Raw genomic sequence first — 27,241 nt, forward strand, 5'->3', positions numbered from 1 at the left:
TTTGATTTATTATTTCTGGATGTTGCTAAACTCTCCCTCATGCTCCAAGTTTGCTATTACATTACTAACTCACCCTTTGCACTGGGAAAGGGGGTGTTCCTGAGCCTTTATTGTCTTCTCTTTCTTTATGGAGATATTTCTGCACACCCCTCTCTCAATCTAGGAGAAACAGCAAACTTCCTTCCTCACTCTGCCCCCAGCCTGATAGTCTATTTCTGTTTATAGCTCACCAAGCCACTCCTTCCTATGTAGTTTCCTCTCACACAACATCCTACTGTTAACTCTGTGATGAGCTCAGAGTCCTTCACTGTAACCATGTATAAAGTGTCTACTATCTCTGTACTCAGCTCTGAGACCATTGTTGTGACTACATGCAAAGTCTCTTCTATGCCAATGCTCAGCCCCAAGTCCATCACTGTGGCTATACAGGAAGTCTCTTTTGGATTTCTCTTCATCTCTATAGTCTACCGTATGATCCACAATCTTGCTTTCTCTGGTTGATTACCTCCAACTAAGCACAGTCTGGAAATGCTAATGGAAATTTCCAGAAGATTCAGATAAAACAAATGTTAACCATTCACTATCAATAGATTGGGAGCCCATTACAGAACTTATCTAAGTTCTGGGAAGCCATTTACTTCTGAAGATCAAGGGAACATGCAAGGCAAACAAATACTGGTGATAAAAACTTGAGTGACTACGAAAGGCTGAAGGACTTTTCTGTGATTTCTTACATATAATAGAAACACAAATATATAATGAACTAAAAGTAGAACAATACTGGAGACTTTTGCCAAGTCCAGATAGGATAGTTAAAGAATCAGTATTTGTGTAGAAGCAAAAGAAAGAAATTAACAGAGTGAGCAGTTTGTGATAGTGTACTGGATAAAGAACTGGGTGGAGGAGAGTGGAGGGGAGGTATAATTACCATTTATTAAGCCTTGACATGATTGGACTTTGTGTGCACAATACAGTCTCTATTCTAGACAGTGACTATATGAGTAAGTAATGCCATTCCCACATTGTAGACAAGGCTGTTGAAGTCTATCAAGTTACAACTCTTGGACGTATTTAAGTGGTGTTCAAACATTCAAATATAGGACTAATCTCTAGGTTTGTTTCACTTACAAGATTTATACTCCTAAATTTTACAATATGCTTATGAGCATAGGTGTTCAAGATGGTGATGGAATTTGTCAGTAGGTAGTGGGAGTCACTTTAGATGTGTCACGGCGTAGGGAATGTTGGAACATGCAGTTGATAATGGCAAAAAGGCATTTTGATTGAGGGCCTACATGGGGCATTTCTGTATCTGCTGGGATTTGAATGTTTGGGTCCCACCAAAATTTATATGCTAGAATTTATGATTTAATATGACAGCCTTAAGACATAGGGCCTTTTGGAAACAGATAGGAGCCATAGGACCAGCAACCTTATAAATGAACAAATTAGTCCCAAAGGGAGCCCTTGGTAGATTTGATATCGGGTTTGAAGAAGCTAGCCCTGTTTCCAAGATGGAATCTTTCATCTCTTTCCCATGTGATAGCAGAGTATTCATCTCTCTGACCCCCTGACATGTCAGGATATGGTGTTTATTTTCTCTCAGGGACCCAGCTACAAGCCAACTTTTCGTAGAGGTAAAGAATTCAATAGGCACTAGTACTTTAAGTCCTTGATGTTGTATTTTCTGATATTTAAAGCTTAGGGCAGTAAATTTCTGTTTTATAAACCAGGTGTGGTGGTGTATGCTTTAATCCCAGTACTTGGGAGGCAGAGGCAGGCTGATCCCTGTGAATTCGATGACATGTCTTACAATAAATAACATTATTATTATTATTATTATTATTATTATTATTATTATTCATAAAGCATCTAGTCTCAGGTATTTTGTCATAGCAGCACAAACAAACAAAACCAAAACTGGACACTTAGTGTAGAGTGCTGTCACAAGGAGTAACTAAAGGATGTAGAAATAGCTTTAGAACTGGGTAATAATGGATAAAGTTTAGACTGTAAGAGCTGTTCTGGCATGGACTCACAAGAAGAGAAGATCTTTAAACAAAGCCTCATCATAATCAGATGAGTATTAATTAAGAATTGTAGAAAGACAGACCTGGTAGCATAGCCTGCAATCCTAGAACTTAGCAGGTAGAAGCAGGAGGATCAGAAGTTCACTGTCTAACAGCTATGGAGAAGGAAATTTTTAGGAAGATGGCAGTTAGACATAGGTACTAAATAGGGAGATGGGACTGGGTAGGGTTGAGAGCTGTCCATATGTATTATGTACAAAAAACAAAGAACTATCAACGAAAAAATATTTAATTAACAAAAAAATTGGAAAACAAACAAAACAAAATCAAAGAAAATAAATTACGGTTATCCTTAGAAAGCTTATAGGATGGTATATGCCTTTAATTCCAGTATTCAGAAGGTAGAAGCAGATAGATCTTAAGTTCCAGGCCTGAAATAGAAAGTGAGTTCTAGGTCACCCATGGCTACATAGTGAGACCCTTTCTCAAAATAATTCATTTTAGAGATTTGGAAAGCAGGAACAACTCTGCTGGGGTCCTTATGTATAAACGAGGGACAACTGGGGTGAAGGTCATCCTAGTTAAAAACTACCTAAGAACTTGACTGGATTGTTTCAGCATAGATCTTAAAAGCAATAACATAGGAGATCTGAAGAAAAAAATTAGCTAAGCAAAAATTCAGGAAGGGGGCTGCTTGGTTTTTTTTTACTAGACTAACTTTAGAGAACTGGGAGAAAGGAGAAGTAAGCTGAAAATGGAATTTATAATCAAAAGATAAGGATAACTTAAAGATTTGTAAAATGTTTAGCCTGGTCATGTAATAGAATGGCTTTGGAGAGATCATTAAGTGTATGGTCACAGTACCTGTTGGTAAGGGAGTTAAGATGGACGGAGTGTTTGAAAGTAAGGCACTTGACCAAACTCTACTGCACCAAAGATACAGCCCTGTGAATGAGCCTACCACAGAGACTGTGCTGGAACACTGCAGAATGGCGTCACTCTGGTAGAGTTGCACACCTTAGTCCCCAGGACTATGGGACGTATGTGCAGTTCCAGCCTGGAAGAAATGTAGACTCTGGTCTCCAGTCCCAGAGAGCTGCTAAGTCCAAATCCTGTGAAGGTTTGGTAGAGATTTTTCTGGGGCCTTAAACATGGAAAAGTCACCTCAGTATGTCTGAAGGGAGGGATGTGGAATAAATGATGATTAAACTCAAGCCTTGAGATTAAAAGTTTGCTCTGTTTGGTTCCAGAAACTTTTGGACCCTTGGACCACTTTCTTCTTTCCTCTATTTTTCCCTTTGTGGTATGAATGCCGATCATAAATATGACTTATTATCATTGTGTTTGGGAGCAAACACTTGCTTGATTTCACACATCTTCAGCTGGAGCCTGGTTGACTTAAGTCTGAATCACGCTCTGAGTGCTACTCTACCTAAATCAGGTGAGACTTTGAACTTCTGCATGAAAGAAGGGAGTTAAAATCTGGGGGAATAGTATGATTGCATGAACATAGTTTGGGTCGGAAAAGATGTGTGTGGGAAAATGGGGGAGAGTACCTTCTTCAATATAATGTGCAAACTTACACAAAGGTTAGAATTATTACAAAGGCTATTTTGTCTTTCTGTCTCTTCTCTCTCTGTGGAGACACAGTGTTTATACCATTTGGAGAACTCAATAAGGAACTGTCTTGGACACATACCAGACCTGACTGTGACCCTCCCTTGGTCTTCCCAGCCTTTAGAGTTATGAAGAACAAACTTGCTGGGGTTTTTTTTTTGTTTTGTTTTTTGTTTATTTTCTTGTTTTTATAAATGATTTTTGTCTTGGGCATTTTGTACAGCTGTATGAATTAAGAAATCATCACTTGTTTAGAGTCAAATATGGCAGAAATTCCACAAACAAAGCACTTCCTGGGTAGTTATGAAAAGAAAACCAAAATTCAAAAAGCGAATAGTTGAGGTGTCATTGATGGGGCATGGCCATCAAAATAGATATGCCAAAATGAAGGAAGGCTTTGGTGAGAGAAACGTTTAACTCTATGCTGAGTTTGCTCATTGCTTCTAACCATAATTAAACTAGCATCATAGGAAAATATTAAATGTGGTCATCCAGAGTAACAGACACATTTACAGATAAAGATCTATTGTGTATGAAATGAATATCATGGACCCCTGTTGTATTGCAAGACATTGTTTTTACATACAGTGCGCACTGGACTAAGTTCCCAGAAGGAATCTACTGCCTGTGAGTCTTATCTGTGGGTAAGGAGCAAAGAAAATTAGAGCAAACAGAAGTCACTTACCAGAGAAACCCAGAGTGAATTTCTTTCCCTTCTCCACTGATGGGAATATGTTACATGACAGAAGAAGCAGATGGTAAAGGATAGACAGGCAGAGTTTGCCCAGAATGAGGCAGAACAGAATGATAAATATTTGGAGTAGCTAGGTGACTAGTTTAGGGAACAGTAAAAACAGACCAACAAACACATTCAGAAGTATTTTAAAGACGGCAACGAATTGTTCTTGGCTAATTAGGATCTCCACGTTTTATATATTTGTTATTAATTTTTTCAGAGATGTTTAAGATTTTATTAACTCATATAGAGTTAAATAAAGAGCTTCAGATTAGCATCAAGCACTCATTACCAAATATCGACGAGAAATAAAGGCATTGGGGAACCTGTTACAAACTCAGGTTTGGGGAGAAGGGCATACACGTTCAGATTTGTGTAAGAAAAAGCTTTTCCTATATATAGCTATTTTGTTTCTCAATCCCTCCTACAGGGGAGATTCCTATTTAATATACTGCAACCGTTAACTATAATTGTCATATTTGCTATCCCCAAACTCCAGTTCCGACCAATTTGATTCTCCCCAAGCTGATTCTTGTGTTAATAGTCTTCCTTTTGCTTTCAGTCCTTTCCTCCAAAGTGCCAATTCTAGAATTACAAGCTTCTGCACTGTCCACTTATATTTTATCAACCCAACCTTGTGGCCAGCTATTTCTATGAGAATCCCTGGTTCTTTTTTAAAATTGGGATTGTCATTTAAAAATTAGGCTATCATATGCTTTTTACAAAGAAGAAAGACAGAGTTTATTGTCTCATTTTTCATTCAAATCAACAACACAAGGTATGTCTTTACCTTTCCTTAAACATATCTATATTCCCTAATGTGTTCACAAATGCATTCATCTTGCTTAATCCACAGAATAAAAGAATATTGTTATAATTGATTTCCCAACAGCAATACTAACAACAAAACTACTAAGAAAGTTCAAAATTCCTTTGTGAGTTGTTTTTGTCTTTAGGAAACAGTAAATCAAAGCCTGTACAGTATCCTACAGACAGGCTTGATCTAGCTGCTATTTTAATCCCGGGGCAAAGGCAGATTCAGATTGTGGGGACTTCTATCAAACCAGAGGCACAGTCTGTTTTCGGTATATTGTCTCAGAAAGCAAAAAAGCAAGATTGAATGCTCAATATTAAAACTAAAGAGACGGAAACTAAATAAAATCCAAAATCTTGGATTGTCAAGAAGAAATCACCAAGTTTTTATATTGGTCTATGTGACAATAGCCTAAAAATAGGCTATATTTTGATAAAATAATTGCACACAAGTCCATTAAATTCCTTAGATGTGATAATGAATGTTGTGTTCATGGGATGTCTTTGTTCTTATAAAATGTGTGTTGACATTTTTTAGGAGGTCCTTGATATCTCTAAATGACTTTTAAATAAAGGAAGAGAGCTCTGATGAAAATGTGGCAAACTAAAAACTTTCAAGTATAGACAGATAAATGGCAAGAAATAGCCCCAAAGTCAATGTGGCAGAATTAGCAACATGAGAATCTAGTAAAATGTAAGTAGATCTTCCAAAGTTCTGTAGGCTTATTATGTTTTTCCAAATATAGTTGAGGGTGTGCCCGGATAGCTCAGTCAGTAGAGCATGAGACTCTTAATCTCAGGGTCCTGGGTTCGAGCCCCATGTTGGGTGCAAGTGGTTTTGGTAACAATTCAATCTTATATCAAATATAGTTGAGGATAGTATTACAGAAATTATATTATGATATCCATCTGAAAGCTTCAAAAGAGTCTGATCTTAAGAAGATCATGGGAACATATCAACAAAATTAGCACCTCAAAGAAAAGCTGGGTCATCATAAATGCTTTTTTTTTTTAACAAAAGAAAAAGAAGAAGAATTGGCAAAGGGTATCTCTTGGATCCATTGTTTGATTATCTAAATAAAATTTTATTGTAACTCGGGTCCATTCTCATATTAATTTCCATATTATCGATGGCTGTTTCCACGGTATAATGGAAGGCAGAGTCGAGTCATCATGGCACAGTTCCAAAACCCCACGAAGCTTAAACTATTTCTAACCCAACTATTTTCCAAAAAAGAATAATCTCTCTGCTAATATATTAAAATGCTGTGAAAAATTCGAGAAAGAATTTACTTTTTGTTGTTTGATGATCAAGATATGGGCTTCACATATATTAGATAAATGAGTTATCACTAAGCTCTAGAACCACTTAAAAAACAAACAAACAAACAAACAAACAAACACAGAAACAAACAAAAGACCAAAATCTAACCAACCAACCAACCAACCAAGCAAACAAACAAACAAACAAAAAACCAGGTGGTGGTGGTGATGGTGCAAGCCTTTAATGTCAGCACTCAGGAGGCAGAGGCAGGCAGTTCTCTGAGGTCAAGACCATCCAGTCTACTGAGTGAGTTCCAGGACAGCCATGACTACACAGAGAAAGCCTGTCTTGAAAAACCAAAATGAAATGAAATGAAATACGGAAGAGGAGGTTAAGGAGCACTGGTCTGTTGAAGAGGAAGAGTTGCAGTCTGTGGTGGGCGTCTTTATCACGTAGAGGGAAGACAGGAGTCCCAGCCTGGAATTCCTCTAATCGGCAGTTTACAATGCTTCCTCTTGCCGTATTAATATTCACTCACTGAAGGAAAAGTCATCCATATTTATAAATGGGGACTTAAAACAAGGGGTGGGGTGAGAAACAGACAGCAGCAGAAACAACGACGACGACGACGACGACAACAACAACAACAACAACAACAACAACAACAACAATGTCTCCTCAGCATCCCGTTAATTGTATGTGGCAGGTTGGTCTCCAGTCACAGTTCGTCACATTAACCTCTCCTTTGTGGTGGGCATCTGTCACATGCTTCACCCTTCACTTAACTGTGCTTCAGGTTTGGCATTGCTTGTCTTCTGAGAGAAGGCTTTAAAATTATTCTAACCAGAGTACAGCCACCTCCCCAAGAGGATTAACCTTTCTTCCAAATATTGGCAGCTCTAACATTTTTGTTCTAAACCCTGTCCCCTAGGCCTCTAAAAGATTACTAACCACGTTGTTCCTCCGTGTTGTCAGCATCTATTCACCCACATAAAAAACATTTAGATTACAGTCAATTTTTTTCAGTAAAAATGCAAAAGCACTTTAGTGCCTTTAAGTTTTTTTCCCCAGGAAGTCTAGTATCAGATAAATTTGTATTTTTATGTTGGTTTTTTTCCTTCTTCCCTCTCTCCTTCCCTCCCTCTTTCCCTACCTTCTACTCTCCTGCTTTTTCTTCTTTCCTCTCTTCTTTCTTTCCTTCTTATCTTTCCTTCTTCACATCCTTCATTTTTCTCCTTTCAATGAGAGCATTTTGTTCATCCAATAGGACCAACTCAGAGTCTGGCACAAAGTTCCATTAATCAGTGGAATCCAAAATTCCACTCCTGAAGGCTGTTTGGTTGTTAGGTTATGATTTACCTATAGATGTAAATAACTGAATTACTGGTTTGATTTCAGCAGGTGGTATGTAAGGTAAGTGACTCTTTGCTCTATGACCCAATTTCATGTTCTGATTGGATAGAATTTTTGAGCTTTAAGGGCTGCGCCGCCCAACTCTCCTCACAATATTGGTGCTCCCAAATCTATGGTCTTTAGAGCTAACTAGTTGTCTTTCTTTCCTTCTCCATAGTGTGACATTTCAAACTACACCATGTTCAGACGTTTGATAGAAATAAAATGGTTAGTCAGAGTAGCTCAGACATGCTACATTTATCTATCAGGAAAGCTCTCTGTATCTTCCCAAGTACTAATTGTCAGGAGTTAAGTACTTCCACAGGCCAGTAGCAAAAACAAATGAATGAACAAACATGATGTTATTAAACAGCTTCAAATATGGGACATGTGTGGATACAAAGCTTGGTCTTCCTTGAGTCTGCAAGGACTTTTGCATTTTCTGTGCTTTTTATTCCCTATATGTGGTCAATCCAGAGAAGAGCATTTCTGGGTAGGTGTGTACCGTAAATGTGTGTACCATTAATGTCTGTGCTATTTTTAGGTATTTCATTTGATTAACATGACTATGCACAGTACAGAGACTATGTAACCATGGCTCCAAAGAACTTTGGAAAGTAGAGATTGTCGCTCAGTCATCACTTAGTCATCTCAGAGAGAATCAGAAGATTCAACTATTTCAGGGCTTTCAACCCTTACAATGCTTTAGGATTGGGTAGTTTCTGAGAGAAATAGCTTTCCTCTTTCTTTCCTTCCTACACAACTATAAGACGACCATACCCTCTAACCTTTCTCAGGTCCTGTGAATTTATGCCATGCCACTGATGGAAGATACCTTCATTTCAAGCAATAATATGATGACTTTGGCCATTGGCCCTAAGAACATTCTAGAGAAGTAGGTCAGCTGTTGGCAAATAGAAAGGTTGTAGGACTTTACCATGGCTATCATAATGCAAGGTTTTTGAGTCAAACATGAGTATCTGAAGAATCACTGTTTTGGATGATGCTGAATTGATTTAAGTTTTAATTCTGATTTAATTTTGTCTCTCCTACCCTTGACCTCAGTGTTACATAAACATTCCAATAATTTCAGTAACTGTTATTGACTAATATGTAAGCATCCTGGGTTAGACGCTTTTATGAGATTAAAAAGAACCATAGAACTCAGTCTCTGTTCTCAGGGGCTGTATAATTTGGATTTTATAAGAAAAGAATTATGTACAACTACCAGAGAGTAGAAGTAAAAGTAAGAATAATAGGTCTCGTAGCCCGTGTCAAACACAGGACTCGGTGCTGTGCTTCCATGATTTAATCCTCGTAACAACTCTCCGAGGCAATGTGGTTATTCACTCCTTGCTGGAGGAAATTATTGAATAACTTGCCCAAGGTCACAGCCTGCTAATGATGGAGTTGGAATTCAACCTTACTTCTGCCAGATGTCAAAGCCTTATAGTTTCCCTGCACCATTCTGACTCACTAAGCATACACAGGGGCCTACTGTGATGGGAACTAAGGCCCTAACCATCCAGAAAATAGGGAAATGCAGAGTCCATACAAGGGCAGGGCCAGAGAGAAGTGAGCAGTTGAGTAAGAACTTGAAGAAATGGTTGGCTTGGGTTGGGGCAGACTGGCAGGTGGTAAGGAGGGTGGGCTGGTTGGGTGTGAGATGGCAAATGGCACACAGATTGGTTAATGCTGTGGAAAACCAAGGTACTCTCAGAGGTTAAGCATCTCGTGCAGGTAGCTGCACACATGCTGGTCAGCATGCCCGGATGTTCTGGTAGCTAGATTTAGAACTGGGTTTCTTTGTTCAGAAAGATTATTTCTTTTGCTATACTTCTTGGATGCCTGTTTTTGGTTACTCCCTAGGATGAACGAAAATCAAGATTTAGCAGCATCTGTAGGAGGAGAAGAAAGAAGGTCTCTGCCTGTTAGTGGTGTTAAACACGCTTGTTTCATAACACAGGTCTTTGCACAGGTTTGTGAAAAAGCAATCAGAATATTGCCACAACTAAATCACAGCCCAAGGATTTTACTTTATGGATGTATTTTAGAAAATTGAGAAATCTTACCAAAGATTTGTCTAATTTAACTTTTAGCTTCTTTTGGGAAAAGAAATCAATCAGATATGATCAGTGCAGTGTCTAGTTCCTAGAAAGACAATGCCTGTTTACGATTCAGGATTGGGTTACGTCAAAACTCCCTTCATCCTCACAGTGACTTCAGGATGGAGAGATGGGTATCTCCTACTTTACACTAGAAACTGAGGCACAAGCAAAGAAGCAAAACTTTGTTATCAAGGGACTTTTAATGTTTTTTGAATATATTAAATGTACATGATAAGGAATTCATCACAATATATTCATACATGATCATGATATCTTCATCAGTTTTTGCCACCTCTGTTACCTATTTTGTCGTCCTTCTATGCTTGATAAGCTCTTACTCCTAACTAGCCCTTCTTCAACTTTTATGTCTCACCCACCACACACCATGAGCATATGCGATTCACATACAATGTGTTTCATTAGGGTTGTTTAAGGGGCCGAGGGTGGGAGCTTATTTACAAGAGTGTGTACTCTTTGCTGGTTGCTACACCACTGGGTCTATTTTTCCAACCAACTTTTAATCTGTTGTAGGTGTAGAGACCTATATGCTCCTCCTGCTTTCATGGCAGTATAGTTGTACAGTTCTCATAACTGCTGCAAATTCAAATGCACAAGAGCCATGGCTGTGCCGGGAAGTCAACTTTGCATACCATGCCCCCACTTCTACCAGTCCTTATACATTTTCCAACTCTTCCCCCTTCTACTTGGGGAATGCTCGCTGAGCCTAAAAGAGGGTGTTATAGATGTCCCAGTGGCTGGAGGTTCTACTGCCATTTATTTGACTAATGATAAGCTTCTGTAGTCACCACAGGCCACTGTGGAAAGAATCTTCTCTGAGCAAAACTGATAGCAGCATTCTATGTGCGTAAATATAGCTATTTAGCTATTTAGAAGGCATCGCGACAGGCACGTTATGATTGGAACCAGGTGGTAGGGCCCTAAAGCACATGTTTTTTTTTTTTATCAACAATGTTGTTTTCAACTGGATCTGACCTGCTCTTTTGTATGTGATTGATGTCAGCCTTTGAAATTGGCCCATGCATTCTTTGCTACTCTTTGCAAAGCAATGTGGAGGGTGATGTTCGCTCTTGCTCCAAAGACAGGATCTAAAGGGAAGCTTTCATTGTTCTATTATAAGTTGATCTTAGAGGTGCGCTATGAAACACAGAGGGAGGGGAAGGAGAGGGAGAGAGAGAAAATACAGACATACAGTCTTTTATTCATATATATAGATATAATGAATGATACAAATATTTATATATACACTACATACACACACTTACATCTATATCATCTATATCTATAATCTCTCTCCATATATATATATATATATGTGTATATATATATATATATATGGAAGAATATATATATTGGAAGATTTGTTCAGGGAAGACACTGGCCCAGACCCTAGGTAACATAGATAGAAGGCTAAAATAACAATGTTTCAACTTGATACAGTTGCCTTGCTACTCAGAAAGCTGAGGAAGAAAACAATTTGAAGGCTTTCCTGGGCTATATAATAATTTCAAGAACCAATTTGTATAGTTTAATAAGGTCCTATCTTCAAATAAAAATAGAGGCCTGAAGACATCCACAGTGGAGAATGGCTGCTTAGAAGGCCCCGATTCAGTCTTTAGAAGTGCAGACAAGAAAATAGCTATTGCTCAGCACGTGTCTATTAAGCCTAAATAATCGTCATAGGGCAGGAGCATTACTTGGTGGTCAACAGTTACAAGTTGCAAAGTATTTCATGATACACCATTTCATCTGCCCTTCACAGAAACTCAGGACGTTCCTCTGCTTCATTCACGTAGAAATGCCAGCTCAGAGATTTAAACCCAGTCTGGCTCTCCTAGGGTGGACCACACTACTCTCTCTGTCGTTTCTTCTGCATAGAGGAGTTGCAGTTAAGGCTGGGAGGGGTTGACAAGAGCCCTGGAAAATAGGCAGCCAGAGTTAGATTTGTGCACAAGACATGGTATCAGTTGAGATCTGACGAGAACACATTATGCTGTTGGAGAGTGTGGGTCTCTGCTGTGGTCTATGTCAGTGGAGGGAGTCTATGATCAATAGCCCTGTTTTATCTGGGTGACTTGGCCACAAAATGCAGGGCTGTTGCTAGATGTGTGTGCCAACATATATCCGCCTGATTCTCTGTTATAGTTTCTTGGAACACACATTGAGAGCTAGGATACACACTAGCCTTGATGCCAGCAGAATGGTTCATGTCAGAACGGTTGATGTCTGAAGGGAAATGGATTGCAGCAGGAGGTAAGGCAGGCCGGGGCACAGCAATCGAGAATCCTCAAAGAAATGGCAAGATTCAAATATTGAAAGACATAAAGCAAAAATATCCCACTGAAAAAGAAATAAAAGACTGATAAATTTCCAAATGGGTCTCAGCTTCACTCATACCCAAATTAAAACAATAAAGCATTACTTTAAACATCCCTGGGAAGTTTGGTAACACCTAATCCTGCAGATCATGTGGAGAGATGACATTCTCACTCCTATCAGCGGACTGCACATGAAAGAGCTTGTCAGCAACATCTGTAATGCAAACACACTTTGACCTTGCCATTCTATTTTGGGGAGTTTTTATGATAGATGTACTCACACAAGTGCACAAAGATAGTAGGCAAGAAACTTCTTAGCAATTTTTTTTACAGTATTAAAAGCCTGGAAACAATTTATGTGTCGATGAATAGGAAAGATCAGATGAGGTCATTTTAAAGAAATAAAATCATGGACACCTCTGCCATACCAATAATTATCTGTCCTATCAAGTGTGTTGCATAATAGTAAAATAACGTTTAGCAAATATCGATATGTAGCAAATAATATTTAGCAAAAACTAAGCAGATGAAGATAGATAAAACAGTATGAGATTTTTCATAAACTAATTGATGATATAGGCATTTATATAGGTCAAGGCATGTCTATTCATTTGCTTCTATTTGTCTGTTCACATTAGAATACATGAAGATTGCATATGGAGTTAATTATGGTATGTGAAGGGAATTGGGTGTTTTTTGCCTTATTGATTTAGAACTTGACCTTTTTTAATAGTGAAAATGCCGGAGTACTACGGTAGGCATGGTTCCCGAGGCACTGTCCCTTTTCCTTTGAAATGGTCTCTCACTGGCCTAGAATTCACCAAACACACTGGTTGGCTAGTAAGCGCCAGTGACTTATCTGCCTATTGTTTCTTACTGATGAGATTACTCATGTAGGATGTTTTGTTTTATTTAAAATATGGGCTGAGGATTGAATTCGGGGAGCACTTTCCTGACTGATCTCTTTAGATCAACTAATAAGCAAGTTATACAAACAAAACAATCCAAACATTAGAAAGAGCTATTAACCTAAAATCTAAGTATCAAGAATACTGGCAATAGCAAGTTAAACAAACAAAACCTCAATATTAAGAAGTGTTGCCAACATCAATTCCTAAGGACCACTGCGTGCTAGAAATATCCTTAAAAATAATAGCATAAGCCTAGTGCTAAACAATTTTTATTCATCTCCATACTGTAAGCCATTTAATTCTGAAAGCAACTGCGGGATAGTAAACGTTTACATGACCACCTTAGTTTTACAGCACTGTGACACAGAGGTGAATGTATTCCAAGACATGTAGCTAGTTGTGCTTCTGCAGGTGTGAGTGACGGAAGCCTATGATTCATGCTCTTGGCCTCTGTCCTACCTCATCTTTAAAGGTGAGATAGAAGGCTGCAAAGTCAGAATCGAGGTGAGAACTGATCTGGACCTGACGGCTAAGAGCCAGTAAATTGCTGTCACAGTTTTGGACATTTCTGGGTACACACCAGCCACAGCACTACCAGCCAAGGTAAATCTGATGGTTGTCTGAACTGAACTTCCTCAAAGGGTAGAAAGACAATATTTTTCTTCACATGAGCTTAGTTAACCCGTTAAGAACTAGGGAGAAATATACAATGGGAACTCAATAAAATAATAATTTAAAAAGTATAAATACAAATGTGAGATATAAAGTACTTTTGCTCATGTCAAAAAAATCTAGGGATAATGAAGAGCTAATCAGGAACACATGAAATCATGGATCAATTTTTCTTCCAACTCTCTACGTACTTTTCTGCATGCCTTCGTCTCCATGACTCAGACAGCCATTGGAGCTCTGGGCAGAGAAACCTTATTTCAAAGAAACCATGACAAAGAGAGGGGCAAGAGTGTCTGGAAATTGCTTAAGCTAGGCTTGATACAAAATGCAGTCTTGAACTCAAAACACAGAGGTGAAGGATCACAAGTGCAGGACTACTCTTGGCTATGTTATAAGGCCAGCTAGGCTACATGAAGTCATATGCTAAAGCAATGAAAGATTCTCAGTGGGCATCCCCATATTCTTTTAGGTATCACTGTTCAGAACTTAGTCAGTTACAGCAATGGACACTTGACGGTAAGGAAGCTAGAATATTCCGTTTTTAGACACTCATTGGCTTGGATAATGATTTAGTGTTCATTACTAAGAAAAATGAAGAACACAGGCTGTAGTGTATGCAACTAGCAGTTTTCCAAAAACATTATCCAATAGGATAGGGGTGGTGGGTGGAAAAGGATAGAGTTCTCATTCTACAGACTTGCAATGCTGAAGGTCATTTTACTTGGGGCTCTGATCTAAGTAGTTGACAAAGGACATTTGATGACTGTGGGTGCCTAAGTGTCCAAGGCAGATACTCAGATACTCATCAGCTGTAAAAGTGTAAAAGACTCTAAGAGAGAATGGAAAAATGTCAGGAAACACACTTGTCACCATTTTTGTCACGGTCAGATGTAAATGTTTATGATCTCATTAGAGTTGTGTACAAGGAGGCTTGCAGAACATTTCTGCAGGAGCTGCCATATTCTCAAATTTACAATGAAAGAATATTCTAGCACTCACCATACAGGAAACAGCTGAAGTATCAGCATCTGAATTCATCATTTTGCTTATTAGTTTTTCCCCTTAATCTAAATTTTGAAAGGCATAAGCTCCTTAACTCAATGATGTACCACAGAATGGCAAGGGGAAGCCAAACTAACAAGAGTTCAAGGCTGAAAGAAAAAAGAAATAAATTCCCACCACATATTTCTATTTTTTCAAAGAATAGATAGACTGTAGTGGGTTCTAATTGGCACCCCTTTAAGGTCCTATCACATTCTGACTTTCAGTTAAGTGGCAGTCTGGGAAGGTGAGAAATTTCTACCTACCTTAGAAAATGTCAAGGAACATCCAGCAGTGTGCACTTTAATAAAACAAAATAAAGTCAACAAATAACCCAGCTATCACAGAGCGTCAGCAGTAAACTACAAGAAAGAATCAGGAATTGTCCTATAATATGATTGAAAACAGGGGTTGGCTATTGGTCAATGGAACAAATGGGGTCCACCACCTGCTTGTGTTAGCTGTTTGCATACAGATTGTGTTTGGAGAAGTGGAAATGGATTTCCCTCTCTTCTCTTCCTCTTCTTCTCCCTCCCTTTCCCCTCTCCTTCTCTTTCCATTCCTCCTTCCTTCCATCCTTCCCCCTCCTACTCCCTCTCTCTGTTGCTAGGATTGAAAAGTAGATCTCTGTGGATGGTTGGCAAACATTTTATCACTGAACTACGTTCCAAGCACTCTTGACACTTTCAAATAACTGAGTTTCAGGCCCCAAGAAAATAATGCAAAATTCTGTTTGTTAATAAAGTCTTATCGAAACACAGCCTTGCTTCTGCATATCATGCAGCTCTGCTCAAAGTCATGGAAACTGATAAATTTGCTTTGTAATGCCCCAAATACTTACCTTGCTTTTTAAAGAAAATGTGTTGTTGAATTTTTATTTCATGTGCTCAATTAAATGTGAACTAAATAAAATACCCCCTCATTTTTAAAAAGTTGAGTTCTACAAACATAATCTTTGAATCTCAATTTCCTTAGTGTCTAGTACAAATAATAATGTGTTTCACCAACTTCATTGAGAGACAATACTGATGGAAAGCACCCATCGTACATCCTGGAACAGAATTCATCAATGAATAGTAACTAATATTTACTATTTTGTTTTCCAAATGTCGTCATTTAAAACTGGGCGTACTGTGTGAGTTTACTTTGAACCTCTCAAATTGGAGGAAATGTCATCCTGTTGTGTTCAACATAGTGCCAAGGCTTTATCGCAGTATTTTCTTACTTGCCATATGATATTTTATTCATGTTTCTGCTTCTGGTTTTTACTATGACTCGTGAGATTTTCGAGAAAAGGGACCATGATATTGATAATTGCTAATTTGTGAGCAAGATGTAGTAGTGCCAGGGATTTAGAGTCCCATTGCTAAGCTAGAGATTATTACAGCCTAATTCTTACTCCAAAATTGGACTTTTCTTTGTCCTCTTTCATTGGAACTCTTGACAAAGACATGTCTTCTCTTACTAGGCACAATTGTCCTTATGAGTCTTAAGGAATGGTGTTGAACTAACCCTTCTCTCCAAATCCTTATAGAAATACTTTCACAGGATAAGAGGGTGAAGAACGAAGTGAGAGTCTAGTGGAGTGACTCTAGCTGGAAACAGAAAATGACAGAGAATGAAAGGCTCCTTTAGCTTTCCAGCACTACTGATCAAACATGAAACGAATGGGTCTCATAGGACAGGGTTCTGAGTGTCATGTAGAAAAGGTCAGTGTCATATGTAGACATGGTAGTGTCACATGTAGACATGGGTAGTGTCATATGTAAACATGGGTAGTGTCATATGTAGAAGTGGTCAATATCATATGTAGACATGGTAGTATTATATATAGACATGGGTAGTGTCATATGTAGACATTGGTAGTGTCATATGTAGACATGGATAGTGTCAGAAAGCCACAGCTCCCTCTTAGTCATGTGAACATGAAAGGAAAAGCACCAATATTCTGAAACACACTGTGTGCCTGAGCTCGGATGCTTGGCATGTGAGTTGTATTAAACACATTTCAACTAACAATATTTTTACACCCTACAATTTATTTATTGTTGTATAACATCAAAAGGCGTATTGAAATATGTGTAGTCTTTTCATTCTTACTGCCATTTTTAACTTAACATGTGGTGGGGTATGAGCGTTTGTCCTGGGGTGGCCATCAACTGGGGGCATTTGGGCTAGCTGCAGAGAAACAGGAAGGCAGGAACAACATAATGTTCTTTTATTTAATCCCTGTCCATTTTTTATCACCTACTCTTTACTGGACATCTGACTCTATAAATGCCGGGCTCTCACTGGAACAAGTAGAGGTAAGAGCAATCATTTTCCATAGACATGATTGCATGCAGACTCCCTGTTTACAAGAGGAGTCACCACAGGGTAGTAAGAAGAAGGGGACTTGAAATTCATATCAGAAGCAAGTAGTAAATTAAGTGAGACCCAGGAAATGTCTCAATGATGTGCCAAGAGAATATTGAAGGTTAAATTAGGATCAGTAATCAATGGACAAGATAGAGAGGGATTGTCATTACAAAGGGCAACACCAATAGCTTGGATGGGGGATCCCATGCGGTGGGGTATGAGCGTTTGTCCTGGGGTGGCCATCAACTGGGGCATTTGGGCTAGCTGCAGAGAAACAGGAAGGCAGATGCTCATACATCATTTCTGTTAGGCTTTAGGGAGGTCTTCTAGTAAAAATGGCTGAATCAGTCACATTAAGACCAGAGATTCTGCTCAAGATAACTACTACACTTCTGTAGTACTCACGGTCATCTGCTCAGCACCCTTTAAGATTTTCTAAGGTTCCCTACAGCTTGTCACAGTTATGGACCTTCTGTGCTCTGTCTTGTTATCCTCTACCTCGGTCATACGCAGTCATGGTCATGCTGCTTCTTTTCTTTGCTCGCTGTCTTGGGATACCCTGGAAGCAGTGAAGTACACACAGACATCCTATTCTCCACTGTACAAAAGTCACTTTTCATATCTGGAAGAGAAGGGAAGACTCTTTTCCTATATCAGAACCAGACTTTCTCTGGCAGTACTGGGGGCAAACTATGATCTGTCATTAAATAAAGACTCCACAAAATTGTTTCTTTGCTTTTAAACTGAGAGTACTAGGGAGTGCCCTAATTCCATATGATTTAGTAGAGGCAGAATAGAAATCAATGTATATCTATGGTACAGGTCACAGGAGAACACAATGCAAGCAGTGATAAGTGAAAGAGGTTGTCTCAGTGGGGACTGAACCTGGGGCTTCATGCCTGCTTGGGAAGCTCTCTATCATACCATGGAGTTATAGTCCCAGCCCTATTTTGTTTTATTTCTGATACAGGGTCTAATTAAGTTGTCCAGGCTGGCCTTGAATTCACTCCATAACCTAGGCAGGCTTTCAAGTTCTGATCCTCCTTACAGATTTGTCAGTGTCTCAAGTAGCTAGGGTTACAGGTTTGTGCCAGGACGATGGGCTCCCAAGCCTGGTCTAACAACATTTATGCTTCTCTTATGCTTGCCTCCTCTAGAATTGAGGGAAAAACATTGACTTGTTTAAGTCCTCCAGTTTTAGTCAGTCTTTTAGTGGCAGCTATAGCATATGAGTGACTCAGAAAACACCAGTAAAGGAAATGCATGCCAGTAACAGGGGCTAGCAAGGGAAGAAACTCTCCTGTAGCTCAAGATTTAATGAGGGATCCCCATCAAAGTGACAGCCCTGCCCTCTCACTGTTCTCTCAGACAGTAAGTGAAGTTCAAAGGACTGGAGAGCTCAGAAGGACCAAGCCTTCCACAGTAGGACAGACTAACCCCTCTCTGAGACCTCACTAGCATCAGCCTCCTTGCAAAGTCCTCTTTGCAAAGCAAAGAACTTCCCACCTCCTTGCAGAGGGCCATGAGAGATCAGTACTCCCTTAACTCAGTGGACAGCTGACACCTCACTTTCAGCATTAGGAACCTTACTCTTGCCGCATTTGCAAACCGTATCTCCAATATAACTTTATCCATGCATACAGCTTACATTTTTATCTTCACTTCTCTGAGCTGGCCTCAAACTAATGCAAGAGAAAGCTGCATTATTTATTGGCCTCTACAAATCAACATCAGGAAGAAAAGGGGATTTCCAGAGATACTTAGCATTGGCATCTGTAGAGAAGGGAGCAAGCAGACAGGCATATATTAGAGTTACTAAGCGGAGTGATGGTCTCCACAATGGTTAATAGTGCTCTATCTTGACACAGAGTTCAAGGGAGTTGAAGACTGAAAAACTTCTCATAGTGCTTAACAACTGGATGGGAAATGGTAACCTTAGCAACAACCTTGTCAAAGTTTCGTTGGCCAAGTGGGAAATATCACAATATGGGATGCTGACATCGCTTCAACCTTGGTGCAAAGTGGACTAGTAATATAGTAGAGGGATGTGTAATTTGTAGGATGAGTTGCTTGCTTTAATTCAAGAGAAGTTGGGGATATGGGGGACTCATGAAGAGGATCTTAGGTAAGCTATATTATGAAAAATTACTCCTTCTTCCTTTCCTGTAAGGTGGCACACATGCTCATCCTGCTCCCTTTAGGTTCATCTATGTGATGTGCCATAGACAAGAGGAAGTGATTGGAGTTGACAGCATCAGTTCTCCTATTTTTTCCTTTATCCTACAGCTGTCCTAGGATGAGATGTGTGAGGTGGAACTGTAACCTGGCGCTAGCTACACTTGCCTCCCAGTGACTCATTATGTGACTGAGAGATACACACCTTTTACATTTATTTATTTATTATTTATGTGTTTGCAGATGTATGCATGTGTGCATGTAAGTATGTGCATATGTGTGTGTGTGTGTGTGTGTGTGTGTGCGCACGTGCGTGCGTGCGTGCGCACAGCACATCATTGCACAGCTGGAGGTTAGAGATCAATTCTCTTATTCTACCACATGTGTCTAATGGATCAAATTCAGGTTGTCAGAATTTTTAGCAAGTACCTTTAAGCCTTATAAGCATGGTGTAAGTCCAGGAATATATACTTAATATTTTGAAATTTGTTGTTATTGGAGAGCTAAAGCATAGTTTTTGGGATGTATTTTCTTTTTTTTAAATCAACTTTGTATTGGTCCTTTTCTCATTTCACATTATGCAACCCAATCCCAGTCATCTCCCTGTTCTTCCATATCTACCATTCTCTCTTGTAACCTCCCCCACAAAGGAAAACCAAACATAACATAACAAAATCTTGCTATGAGACATGTAAACAACTCCCCTCCCCCCAAACAGCTTTACTCAGACATGTTCACTATAATGAGTCATTGGTCTGGTTTAAGGCCTCTTGTTTCTGTTATACCATGAATACTGGATCCTCACCAGGACTCCTCTTAGAGGGTATCCTGTGTCGTGGAGCTCTTTCGGAAGTGGCTGCTTCAAAGCTCTGGACCCAGGCCTGAGTGATAACTGTGTTGGTTAGCTCACAAGCTCTCCTGCTTGCCTATGCTACCAGGGGCATCCCTCCTGCTTTGCCCAGGTGAGGGGAAGGACCAGCTCTCCTGTTTTTGTCAGTTAGCAAAGATTAAGTCCACCTCTCATGCTCTCATCCATTGGTGCCAACTCTCCAGGGCTCACACTCCACCAGGCTCATCTATTCAACAATGTCCTGGTGAGGTTTAAGGCCAGCTCATCCAAGTGCTTCTGCTGGCAAGGGACAAGGACAGGTCTCCTATGACCTCACCAGCAGAGCCAGCTCTTCTCTGCTCCCTAGGTGAGGTGGGCAGGCATTCTCTCTGAATGTTGCATTGAGGTTAGTTTTCCCACACTGCTTAGGTGAGGGGTAGGCCCAGCTCTGCTCAGATGTTGGACGTCACCATGGCTCTAGGCAACAGCCTAGTCCAGAGATATCCCCATGGCCTTTGGTGGTAACATGGGCCATGGACATCCACACAGACCCCTGCTGCTGCATGGCTATACACTCAGACAAGGCTCTCAACAGTAGCATGGTTGGGACAGCACCATGACAGTGCAGGCTTCTCACAGGCTGATCTTCACCACCCTATGTTTCCAGTTCCTCCTCTTTTCATAGTGGACAAACCACTCAGCCTCACCTGTTCTCCCACTTCTCCATCCCATCCTTGCTTATTAGAGTGGTGCCTGCCCATCCACTGTGTGTCTTCCACTCTCCTGTGTCACATGTCAATGGGTAGACCAGGAATGTACTTTCAAAAATGTGTTTTCTTATGTTGAAGAAAGGTCAAAGGGAGGAAGGGTAGCAATGACATAGATAATTATTTACAGGCAAAGCAAGTTCATCCAAGGGATATGAGGGCAACAGAACGTTGACTAAAATCTTTTCATTGACTTTTCTTAAAGTGAGTGCTGATTTTCCAGTGTTTCTTGCCCTGCCAGTGATTTGTAACTTCTTCCCACATTAGAATTGGCTGCCAACTTAGCTGTCTTGCCATAGAAGTTTCTCATAACAAAAGACAGAAAGAAAACAGACCCAGGGCAGTGATTCTCAACCTTTCTAAAGCTTTTAATACAGTTCTTCATATCATGGTGACCCCCAACCATAAAATCATTTCATTGCTACTTCATATCTGTAATTTTACTACTGTTATGAATTGTAATATAAATATCTGATATGCAGGATATATATACATATATATACATATACATACACACACACACACACACACACACACACACACACACACACACACACATATGAGACTCACAGGTCAAGCACTACTGACCTAAGAACTTCTTGCCTACTGACTTAAGGCTTCTATTGTTGTGACCAAACACCATGACCAAAAGCATGAGAAAAGGGTTTATTTAGTTGACAAGCCCATCACTGAGGGAAGCTCAGGAGGAACTCACGGCAAGAACCTGGAGGCAAGAACTGAAGGAGAGAACATGGAGGAGTGTTGCGTACTGGCTTGCTCTTCCTGGCTTGCTCAACCTGTTTTCTTATGCATCCTAGGACCATCTGCTCAGGGGTGGCTTCACTCACAATGGGCTCAGTCCTCCCACATCAATTATTAATTAAGATAAAACGTCCAACAAACTTGCTTACATGCTAATCTGGTGGAAGTATTGCCTCAGCTGTGTTCTCTTATCAGCTAACTCTCACTTATATCAAGTTGAGAAAAATAAGCCACCACACTTGTTAAGATGAAGTTTTCAGGGTCATGGTTTATATCTTGCTTGTCTGGTTGTCTGAGAAGTTCAAACCATAGTGGCAGTGTTCACTAATTTACCATTGATTTATTCACATTGACATATCAATTTATATGGTTATCCTGAGAAAAGAATTGTTGGAGATCCTGTAGCTTTGATAATTTTGGGAATGTAGGGTTCAACCTTCGAGTATGCCTTTATTCTGTCATTAATTTCTTATAGTTTATTTATTTTTTATTTTATGAACATCGGTGCTTTGTATAATTGTCTGTGTGAGGGTATGGGATACTCTGGAGCTGGAGTTTCGGATATTTATGAGCTGACATATGGGTACTAGAATTGAACTCGAGTCTTCTGAAAGAACAGCCAGTGCTTTTAACCACTGAGCGATTTCTCCACCCCCTCACTCATTTTTATAATCTCTACTCCCTATTTGTGACTCTAGTACTACTGAAAACACTATTATAAAGCCACTAAATGTCTGGGTTTCACAATATTTGTTCAGTTTTCATTGTTCTGTATTTCCCATTTTCCCCTCTTGTTCTGAATCTTACCTTCTATACCTGATAGGAGCCAAAACCCTAGAAAAAGAAATCACCCTGACAACATTGATCCATTTTAAAAAATGATTTCCAAGGAAGAAACCTTCACAGGCAAAGAAAAGGATCCCCACAGAGGGGAAGGGAGAGATATTTTTGTGTCTCCAGACCAAAAGAGATAGGCTGTTTGTTATTTACTGCTGTAGAGCTGTTTTGAAAGAAGGTCATGGATGTTAAAGTTCAAAGTTCATGGGAGTGTTTCAAGATCCCATTTGTGGCAAGACATTAACAACTCTAAAACACTTTCAGGGAGAAGGATTACCTTGGGCTTAGATTCCAAGGCTGAGACACTGGTCACATTAGATATTAGAAGGCCATCTTGTTTGTTTTTCTTCTTGTTCTGTCCTTCGGTATATCTTAAATATTCCACATTCTGATGCAATCCTAGATAAAAAGAGTCCATGATAATGCCAGTGACTAAATATTTTACCAGCCTCTTAGGATTAGATAGTGGAATATAAGGGAAATAATATTTTTAAACCATTTTTGTGTGTTCTACCTTATACAATTCTTACTTCTTAGCATCTCAATATTTTGCTGTAATTAAGTTACTTTTTAGGTTCGTCACCACTTTCTAAAGCTCCCAACTACCATGAATTCCTCTGCATAAATACTTCCTCTTCGTGAGGGGAGTGTGATCTTGTCACCCCTGTACTTCCTGACTGATACTGTCTTGTTTGCAATGACACCTGCTACCCAAGGGTGACAAGCTCAGATAAGCTGTTCTATTAATCTAATAGCTTATGCATATGTGACTACACTCTAGAATTATCTGGAAGGGCTAACAGGACAAAACTGGGGCATGATTCACCTTTTGAAGGCCAAACGGGAAAGACAGAAGGACAATTGGAACATCATGAAACATCAAAGCCAGCAAAGACAAATATTGACTTCTGTCCAAAGGGCAGGACAGAATCCAAAGCAACATATACAATCAAAGGTCAGAAGCCAAGAGTAAACTTGGTTGAGCCAGAAGACGTAGGAAAACAAGCTGCAGAGAGACATGGAGAGAGGTCCATGAAGGTTCTCAGTATTTGGTGGACTGAGTACCCTTGTGTTACAGGGTCTACGCCTTTACACTAACTTACTATTTAATTTAGTTTATAGGACAAAAGAAAAAAGTTTTATCAAAGGTTAAGAAAGATATATGGACAGAAATACTTAAAATTTTCTTTCATTTGCCTCCTCTCACCCTTAAAAGCAGAGATGATATTTTTTATGCTTAGTTGGTGGATCGCCAAAATCTAATTCGAAAAATGCCAACACTTGTAAAGGAATCTAATGTTTTTTTATCTTATAAGCTTTATTAAATTAAAACCTTGCAAATAAATTGAACACTACACACTAAAATTAAGTGGACCCAAAGACTATACAATCCAATGAACTTTTATACAGTTAGAATAGGAATTAGCTGAAGTTTCTCTTTCTTCTTCTGCTTTTTGGTAGATGTCATGTAAATTATGAGTAATCAGCCAGCATTGGCGGCTCAAAGATACAGTAAAGAGAAGCCCACAGTCTTCACACTGCATTCCCTGAGTATAAACATCAAAGCAATGTATAGGTTTAACACAATCTCATTCAAAATTTTGGTGTTATTCTTCAAAATAAATCAAAATAAATAGGGAAAATATAAAAATTTATGTGGAAGAACAGGAAAACTTTGGATAGCCAAACGAACTCTGAGCAATGATGATGATGATGATGATGATGATGATGATGATGATGATGATGATGATGATGATGAAGGTGGTGGTGGTGGTGGTGGTGATGATGATGATGCCATATCTGATTTCAAGTTATACTATAGAGCTCCTGTAACAAATAAAATGGTGTACCAACACAGAAACAAGCCTGTGTGTTTGTTCACATCATCTCCTCCAAGGATCAGTGAGCCAAACAAAGAAGAGGCAGAAGGAATGTAAGAGCCAAACAACGTGGAGGAAGGTCAAGGAACATTGTCCCAGGACATTCTATAGCCATGACCCTCATGAACTCACAACAGCTGTCCTTGCCTGCACAGTGTCTGTGCAAGACAGAGCCAGTAAACATTCAGTCATAGATTATAGAAAGGCATCACAGGTCCTTGCAAAGGGAAAGTAAAGGCTCTTGAGGGCTACTGGAGGAGAGGAAGTCATTTTCTTTAATGATGTAGCCACTAGTGAACCATTCATGTTTCAGTGAGTAGCTTCACACTGACTGATTCCCATGCAAGTGGTCCTGGTTAATCTCAGTGGGTCACAAAGCAAAACAAAGAATGTGAAAGTAGAATAGAGACTTTTGTGGAGGATGGAGGGAGGGTCTTAGGAAGTGGAGGAGGATAAGAAAAAGTAGAGGGATTAGTTTTACAGGAATGTATCATATTATACAAGGATGAAATTGTCAAAGATTAAGCTCATTTTGATATAAATAGACATGTAAATCAATGGAATAAAAGACTAAGATACAATGCCATAGAAATGTAACCATCTAAGTTTTGTCAAAGAGCCCCAAAATAAATTAAAAATTGGGACAACATCTTAAAAGAACTAGATCTTTCTTACTGTTTAGACTTGTGAATGTTTGCTATGAGTTATGAGTTATAGAATTACATTGTAAGTCCAGTCGTGTTTAGAAAAGTGCCTCTATTTCTTTAATATAAGCAATCAGAAAACTAAAAATTGAAAATGACTATTGAATATGCCCGTCACCTATTCCTATTTGATTATCTGAGAACTCCCATAGCCTTTTGAGGCCAAGTTCATATACACTGACCCCTACTTCCTACACAATCGCCTCTCTCTGAATGCAAACACTTGAACTTTCATAAACAACAGACATTAGTAACTGTGGAGGGAAGTTGTTGCCTAGATTGAGTTACTGTTTCTAAGCTTGCATTTTTACCAAATAGATAGACTCTTCTGGCTTTGAAAGAGAAGTCTGACATATTGTCAGCTGTCTAAGTGAAAACCACATGGGAAGGGACTGAGGGCAGCATTTAGGAGGTAAGCATTTGAACATTAAAAAGTCAAAGCTAGCTGGAATCTTTATTTACATAGCCATAAGGATGTTTATTTTAATAAAAAGAAGGATACTGGAAGTAAGTTCTTCCTCAAGCCTCTAAATAACAATTAAGAAAAGGCTGGAACCCTGAGTTTTTGTGACTTTCTAAGCAGAGGATCCAGGTAAGCTATGGCCAATCCTTCGAACCACAGACTAAGCGAGAGAATAAATGAATGCTGTACTCAGTCATTAAGTGTGTAGTTTTTCAAATGTACCCTTCTGAAGATCATAATCTGATCTTTAAATGCATGAATGTCAAGACTGAAATATTCAAATATTCAAATATGTGTGCAAAATTACATGACAACTTATTTTCTTTTTTTATTTTTATTTATTTTTTTTATTAACTTGAGTATTTCTTATATACATTTCAAGTGTTATTCCCTTTCCCGGTTTCCGGGCAAACATCCCCCTCCCCCCTCCCCTTCCTTATGGGTGTCCCCCTCCCAACCCTCCCCCCATTGCCGCCCTCCCCCCATAGTCTAGTTCACTGGGGGTTCAGTCTTAGCAGGACCCAGGGCTTCCCCTTCCACTGGTGCTCTTACTAGGATATTCATTGCTACCTATGGGGTCAGAGTCCAGGGTCAGTCCACGTATAGTATTTAGGTAGTGGCTTAGTCCCTGGAAGCTCTGGTTGCTTGACATTGTTGTACTTTTGGGGTCTCAAGCCCCTTCAAGCTCTTCCAGTTCTTTCTATGATTCCTTCAACGGGGGACCTATTCTCAGTTCAGTGGTTTGCGGCTGGCATTCGCCTCTGTATTTGCTGTATTCTGGCTGTGTCTCTCAGGAGCGATCTACATCCGGCTCCTGTCGGTCTGCACTTCTTTGCTTCATCCATCTTGTCCAATTGGGTGGCTGTATATGTATGGGCCACCTGTGGGGCAGGCTCTGAATGGGTGTTCCTTCAGTCTCTGTTTTAATCTTTGCCTCTCCCTTCCCAGCCAAGGGTATTCTTTTTCCTCATTTAAAGAAGGAGTGAAGCATTCACATTTTGATCATCCGTCTTGAGTTTCGTTTGTTCTAGGGATCTAGGGTAATTCAAGCATTTGGGCTAATAGCCACTTATCAATGAGTGCATACCATGTATGTCTTTCTGTGATTGGGTTAGCTCACTCAGGATGATATTTTCCAGTTCCAACCATTTGCCTACGAATTTCATAAACTCGTTGTTTTTGATAGCTGAGTAATATTCCATTGTGTAGATGTACCACATTTTCTGTATCCATTCCTCTGTTGAAGGGCATCTGGGTTCTTTCCATTTTCTGGCTATTATAAATAAGGCTGCGATGAACATAGTGGAGCACGTGTCTCTTTTATATGTTGAGGCATCTTTTGGGTATATGCCCAAGAGAGGTATAGCTGGATCCTCAGGCAGTTCAATGTCCAATTTTCTGAGGAACCTCCAGACTGATTTCCAGAATGGTTTTACCAGTCTGCAATCCCACCAACAATGGAGGAGTGTTCCTCTTTCTCCACATCCTCGCCAGCATCTGCTGTCACCTGAGTTTTTGATCTTAGCCATTCTCACTGGTGTGAGGT

At 39.5% G+C, this 27,241-nt stretch overlaps 1 non-coding gene across 1 annotated transcript; it reads left to right on the forward strand.

Annotated features, from left to right (window-relative positions):
* Positions 1–5,952: 5,952 nt before the first annotated feature.
* Positions 5,953–6,027, forward strand: Trnak-cuu17 (transfer RNA lysine (anticodon CUU) 17). The gene has a single exon. It is a non-coding gene; the product is annotated as a tRNA-Lys (tRNA).
* The last annotated feature ends 21,214 nt before the right edge of the window (positions 6,028–27,241 follow it).

This window comes from Rattus norvegicus, chromosome 7 (assembly GCF_021556685.1).
Source record: "Rattus norvegicus strain SHRSP/BbbUtx chromosome 7, alternate assembly SHRSP_T2T, whole genome shotgun sequence".
Classification (NCBI taxonomy): domain Eukaryota; kingdom Metazoa; phylum Chordata; class Mammalia; order Rodentia; family Muridae; genus Rattus; species Rattus norvegicus.